Genomic DNA, 7788 nt, shown 5'->3' on the forward strand with positions numbered 1-7788 from the left:
TGTTTTCAACTTACTTGCTAAAGCGTTAAATGCAAAGAGGAATATTTGGATTATCTTCCTTGAGTATGATTTGTAAGTTTGCCAGTATTACAAAGCAGTTTGAAGAAAAATCTGATAAAATAAAATTGTTGTGAGAAAAATCATCAAGAGTTGATGGCATTGTGCTTTGACTTTTTCATTCGAACACACTAACAAAAAAGATCTGCTGAGAAGGTATTTATGTTTGAAATAAAATTTCGATGCAACTTGGAAGGCCCAATTTGTGAAATGGAAAATTTTTACATTTATAGACATTTGGAAGTTCTTAGAATCAAGATACACCGTTCTAAGAGAGATGTATGTTTGTTATTAATTTGATATCGAATTCCAATGAATTTTGTTTTACATCTAGTTGCACAAAAAGGATATTCCAAGAGTGGTTTAAAAATTTTGTATTAAAAATAGTTATTGCAAAATACAAAATTGAAATTTGAGACTGGGACCAAGACTTCTAATGTATTTCAAGTGGCTGTTTAAAAATATAACTTATAATTTTCTACACCTCCATAAATTCAAAAACTATTTTATTTCCCAATATACATTTTAATTTCTTTAAAAGAAATACCCGTTTTTAAATATTTGAAATATTGAAAAAAAATGGTTAAAATATTTTTTTTTAAATCAAAAAAATGTACATCAAATATTATTTAGAAAATACAAATGCTTGTTCAGACTATAGAATGGTATACTCAGGCGTATACGTATTTTTAATTTGTTTTTTTTTTTAGTTAATTTATCTTTTTGGACTTTGAATTGATTTCAGTATAAATTTATAAATTTAAACTTTCGGTGTTCTGATATTCGACGCCAAGGTGTTAAAAATGTCAAATCACCCAAAAACTTTTTTAGAAGAAAATGCCGCAAGGTTCAATTTTACTAATTGACATATCGCCCAATGTATTTCAACATATGACCGTTCCGATAAAATTTTTGTTTATTTTTGACACTAAGACATTTTAAGTTTTAAACTTAATCGGCCAAACTCAAACATGGAACAAAAAATTGTCAGATCACCTAAAAACTCGGAATGTTAAGAAAGCTTTGCAAATATATTTGGCTTTATTTCTTTTTTAGAAAGTGAAATAAGGTAAATTTTCAAAGTAAGAAAATTCGAATGGTTTGCCTGCTCACATTTCTAGCCCCCAGCATTATAGAGTTTAAACTATGAAATATCTATGGGGGTAATGCCAACCACCTCTCTCATCCCTCCTATTTGGACTCTCTATAGAACTTGGGGTAGGTGCGGGTTGTGGGTATACAAATCCAGATTTTTGAAATGCAATGAGACTTTGCATGCACCCAACATGTCACCTACCCCAAATCCTATAGGGATAGAAGCAGGGGCGTTGTGAGGACTGGGCAGTATGCTCTTTACAGTGATGAGGTTGCAGGGAGGTAGTATGCCCCATACATACTTCATTGTTTATACGCGTCTCAAACCAACTACCCAAAATCTTTTGAGCATTATGAAAGTTCTTAATTTGGGCGTAACCAAATTTGAGTGAAATGACATTTTGAGCTTTCCGACGTTTTCTTTGTGATATTTTTTACGGCGATTATGCCATTTTATGGTTCTTCAAAGGGTGATAAGACATAAGAAACGGATAGAAATCATAATCGTCGTAATGCCCAAAGCAGGTTTCACAAAGTAAAACAATATTTTTTTAAAACCCCAATTCAAAATTCTTTAAAGCAAAATGAATACTTACCTGACGACATCGACTTGGCCTTTTTGGGTTTTTTTAACTTCCCATAGGAAGTTATTGTAATGGGTCCGATTTGTCAAATTGAAAATTTTGACATTTCTCGACGTTTCAAGGTCCCTAGACTCGAAATAAAATATTTTTAGAAAGATATCTGTGCGTGCGTGTGTACGTACGTTTGTACGTCCGTACGTCCGTACGTCCGTACGTCCGTACGTTCGCGACGTTTTTTTCGTCGTCCATAGCTCAAGAACCAGAAGAGATATCGACTTCAAATAAATTTTGTTATACAGATAATAAGGCAGAAAGGGCTCTCAAGTAAAATGCGTGGGTGGTTTTTTTACCATAGCAGTTTGAAAAAAAGGTGAAAATTTTGGTTAACCCTAAATATCTTACGAACCAAAAACGCTAGAGACTTGAATTAAATTTTATATAATAGATTGTAACATGATACTAAACAGGTATATTTTTTGAAAAAAATCAATATAACGGTTTATTTTTTAAATCAATAAAACTGAAAAAAAAAAATTTGTCACCTCCAAAATTTTACGACTGAAATATGATTTTATCTCTAAAACAATTTTGTGCAACGAAGAATAATGTTTTTGACATCTGATAAAATTTTGAGAAAAATCTAATTGACAGTTTTTTTTATAAAAAATAAAAATCTAAAAAAAACATTACTCAAAGTTCGTAAAAATTGAATATCGATTCAAATATCTTTTCAAAAACATTAAATTTATTCTTCAATCTTATTTAATCTTATAAGAAATATTGTTTTCAACATTCTGAAAAATTTTGAGAAAAATCGAATTGACAGTTTTTTTTACAAAAAACAAAAACCTAAAAAAAAAATTATAAAAGTTGGTAAAAATTGATTTTCGACTCGAATATCTTTTCAAAACTTAGAGATATTGGCTTTTATTTACTTTTATCTTTCAAAAAATCTTGTTGTCAACATTCAGTTAAAGTTTGAAAAAAATCGAATTGACAGTTTTTTTACAAAAAATAAAAACCTAAAAAAAAAAATGTATAAATATTGGTAAAAATTGATTTTCGACTCAAATATCTTTTCAAAACTTAGAGATATTGGCTTTTATTTACTTTTATCTTTCAAAAAATCTTGTTGCAACATTTAGTTAAAGTTTGAAAAAAATCAAATTGATAATTTTTTTACAAAAAATAAAAACCTAAAAAAAAATTATAAAAGTTGGTAAAAATTGATTTTCGACCCGAATATCTTTTCAAAACTTTGAGATGTTGGCTTTAATTGACTTTTATCTTTCAAAAAATCTTGTTGTCAACATACAATTAAAGTTTGAAAAAAATCAAATTGACAGTTTTTTTTACAAAAAATAAAAACCTAAAAAAAAATGTATAAAAGTTGGTAAAAATTGATTTTCGACTCAAATATCTTTTCAAAACTTAAAGATATTGGCTTTTATTTACTTTTATCTTTCAAAAAATCTTGTTGCAACATTTAGTTAAAGTTTGAAAAAAATCAAATAAATTGATAATTTTTTTTACAAAAAATAAAAACCTAAAAAAAATTATAAAAGTTGGTAAAAATTGATTTTCGACCCGAATATCTTTTCAAAACTTTGAGATGTTGGCTTTAATTGACTTTTATCTTTCAAAAAATCTTGTTGTCAACATACAATTAAAGTTTGAAAAAAATCAAATTGACAGTTTTTTTACAAAAAATAAAAACCTAAAAAAAAATGTATAAAAGTTGGTAAAAATTGATTTTCGGCTCAAATATCTTTTCAAAACTTTAAGATATTGGCTTTAAATTACTTTTATCTTTCTAAAAATCTTGCTGTCAACATTCAATTAAAGTTTGAAAAAAATCGAATTGAATTTTTTTTACAAAAAATAAAAACCTAAAAAAACGTATAAAAGTTGGTAAAAATTGATTTTTGACTCAAATATCTCTTTAAAAATTTTAAGTATTGGCTTTAAAGTAATTTTATTTCATAAGAAATATTGTTGGTAAAATTAAAAAAAAATCGAATTGACAGTTTTTGTTACAAAAAATAAAACTAAAAAAAAAAAACAATACTAAAACTTCGTAAAAATTTACTTTCGACTCAAATAGCTTTTCAATACTTAAAAATATTGGCTTGAAATTTATTTTATTTCACAGAAAATATTGTTTTCGATATTCAGTAATTTTTATATAAAAATCCAACAGTCCGTTTTTTCATATAAAAAATAAAATCTACAAAAAGAGTACCCAAATTTGGTAAAAATTGATACGAGTACATAAAGACAAACTTTTAAGCAAGACAAATCGACAGACGGGATGGGAAGTTATCAGTGTGGGTCGCATCCCAGCCTCTTTTTTTTTTATTTTTGGCCTAATTGTTTTGGATGAAGAGACCTAATACCTATTTTAAAAAATATAAGAAAATTTTTTTGGGGGTTTGATCAAATTTGGTTAACACGAATATTTTTGGAATAATTACCACTAAATAAAAACATTAAAACATAGAAATTTGTTAAAGTAAATATGGTCTAGAAAAACAAAAACTTTAAAAAAGAATAATTAATATATTGTATTGAAAAAATTAAATTTTTAAATTTTGACAATTTCCTTGAATGTGTTACTTACGAGGTTCAATATATTCTCGGTATCGGGGTGAATCTGTAGTTATATATATAAATTGACTTATTTATCAAGTAATACTATTATTTTATTGCATTCATGTAAAATTTTATATAAATGTGATTATTATTTACCGTTAAATCTATATTTAAACAGAATCATAATGGCAACTGAGACGATGATGGTGAAAATTGAGAAGAATGAAGAAATGGTGGCAGTTTACCAGGGTTCCGCACCTTCATTATCAACTGTGCAAAAGTGGTCAAGTGAGTTCAAGAGAGGCAGAGAGAGTATTGAAGAAAACCCCCGGCTCGGCGCCCCGGCTAGTGCTTGTACGGGAGAAAGCATCAAAGAAGTCGAAAAACTTGTTCTCGAGGATGCCCGAATAAAGGTGAAAATGATGGCAGACTAGACTAGCCGTTCGGATTCGGCCTGAAATTGTAGGTCCCTTCCATTTTTGACAACAGTACTCGCACACAGGAATGGTTGAGAGTTGTAAGTCACTAGGCCCTGGTTCACAACGGACTGTTGCGCCACCCCATTTGATTTTGATTTTTTTTTTATGGCAGAGATCACCAAGCTTTCGAATGGTACCATTCACACCATCCTTCATGACCATCTTAACCTTTCAAAGGTCAGTGCAAGGTGGGTGCCACGAATGCTCACTTTTGGAGATGTGTAGTGAGAACGGGGACGGTGTTATGCATCGGATTGTTACTGGGGACGAAACATGGGTTCACCACTATGAACCTGAAAGCAAAGCAAGCCATTAAAAAAGGAACAGACCCCCCGAAGAAGTTCAAAGTCACTCCCTCTGCCGGGAAGCTCATGGCCACAGTTTTTTGGGACTCAAAGGGAATCTTACTCATTGAGTACAAAAAAAAGGTGAAACCATCAGCGCCAAATCCTACGCTTCCACTTTGCATAATTTGCGGGAGGAAATTAAAAAGAAAAGACGGGGTAAACTCGCAGCGGGTGTGTTGCTTCTTCATGACAACGCTCCTGTTCACACGGCGCGAGTTTCCAAGGCTGCTGTGCGAGATTGTGGTTTTGAAGAAATTCAACATCCATCTGTTTCCGGATTTGAAAAAATGTCTTCGTGGAAAAAGATTTTCGGATGATGAAGAACTCAAGTCGGCAATAAAAGGGTATTTTGCAGGGAAAGATGAAACTTATTTTTTGAGGGTTTAAAAAAGCTTATCTCAAGATGTAACAAATGCATTGATGTTAGGGGAGATTATATTGAAAAATAAAAACAATTTAAATTGAATTCGCATTTCCCTTCATATCGATACCGAGAATATATTGAACGCCCCGTAGTTTGGAAAAAGTGTAACCCCTACTTGTATACACCTTCGTAGTTTATCAAGAAGCTTTTAAATAATTTTTAGACAGAATTGCCATTTGATAATTGTGACAAAAAAAAGTTTTTTTTATTTGTTCTTCTAATAATTAATCGTGAGCAATGGATCGCATTCTTTTATATGATCAAAAACCGCGGAATGTAAGTTAAAAAAACGATTGTAATAGTTTATAATCATTTTTTTTTAATCAGTAAAACCTAAATCCATATTATTTGTTTTTTCCTTTGATTTGTATTTTACTCTTAAATCGTATAACGTAAACATAAAAAATCTATTTTTTATCTACCATAGGACAGTTTGCTGAAAAGGTCATTTAAACGTTTACATCAACCATCCTAAACACATATTCATATGAATTTTAGGCAGAATGGTTAAAAATGTTGAAGTAAACATTTCATGTGTGGTTAGGTTAAATATGTTCCTAAGAACTACAAACATTTCCAGAGGCAAGAGACATTGATATTATCAGCAAATGCTGCTACCGTATACAGAAATCACTACAACATAATAAGAATTTAAGTATAATTAAAAATGGTTTTTAATTCCGAACCTGATATTTTAATATTTTCTATTTTATAAGACAAATGCAGATATTAATAAAACCACAAATGTATGTTATTTATAAAAAATAAATCATGATGACATTATAATTTCGACTAATAGTGTTAAGGATATGCAAATATTCATATGAGTAGGATCAAATTTGAATATTATAAAAAAAATCACATCATCTCACTCTGCATCTCTATCATTCTAGTTACGAAATCACGAGACATTCGTATCTTCTATACATATGTATAAGCAACAACACTCATATTGATATACATATTCATAGATATAAATATATAGAGCTATACCACATTTTTGCCGATCCAATTGCTGACTTGTGCAGATAGACTGCCAACTTAATGCCATGCAAATAGATTCCAAGTTAAATGGCAGATAGCACCGACCGAACCGACCTAAAGGAAGACATCTCTCAACATTTATTTTTTTATTTAGGTACTTATATATATACATACATAACTACAGAAGTCGATTTATATATAAATGAACTCGAAAGATATACAAAAAAAAAACATGTAAGGATCTGTGTACTTTACCCACAAATCACAAACATCACTCAGATAAGTTCAAAGGACATTTTGGATTCACCTCCTACTGGGTTATGCCTACAACTGAATATATACTAAACTGTAGATTTAACTTGAAAAAAAAAAAAAACAATTTTGATGTTTTCATTTTTATAACACGAAGACGAGTATAGGACGACACGACAAGTTAGATATGTGCACGTGCAACTCCAGCGGTTTCGGTTGACTTTGGGCCTTAGGCATATCATAGCACATCAGACACACAATCATGCTTTTGATGTGAAATCCTTAGTTGCAACGAGGTGTTAGGGAGGGATTTAGTCCTCATTAAATTGAAATTTTCTTAAAAAATATTCATACAATTTTCAAAAAAGGTATTCCAAATTTAATTTTTTAAAGGGCCACTTTAAATTAATTGGAAAATAAAATCGTATTCGAAATTTTTTTTTTAATTTTTTTTTCGACTAAAATATCTCATGAACCAAAACAGATATTGAAGTCAAACTTGTATTATCAAAAAGAAAATATAACTATTAATCCAATTGAAAACTTTTTTTACAAAATAATTAAATTAAGAAAAACAATTAAAAACTAATAGATAACGGCTTTTGGCTTTTGAAAAATATTGACATCGAACTTTTTTAATCAAAACAACTTTTACAAATATCCATAAGCTGACACAATGTTATGCTATGTGAGTCACATACTTAGTATTTATCTAAATTATAAAAGAGGCCGTGAGTGCAATAGTAGAAATATAGATTATTTTTCATTATCTTCAGTAATGCAAGTTATTTTCAAACACAAAGGAACATAAATTTGATTTTCTAGTACACGGATTAAAATGTAAACAAAAATTCAAAATATGGTGTGATAAGCCAAAGATTTGTAGAAATACAGATTACTGCATAGAACAAGACATCGTGATTCTTGAGAGGTTGGTGTCAAAATATTTGATGGGTCATAATATTGTATTTAAA

Source organism: Eupeodes corollae, chromosome 2 (assembly GCF_945859685.1).
Source record: "Eupeodes corollae chromosome 2, idEupCoro1.1, whole genome shotgun sequence".
NCBI classification, from domain to species: Eukaryota; Metazoa; Arthropoda; class Insecta; order Diptera; family Syrphidae; genus Eupeodes; species Eupeodes corollae.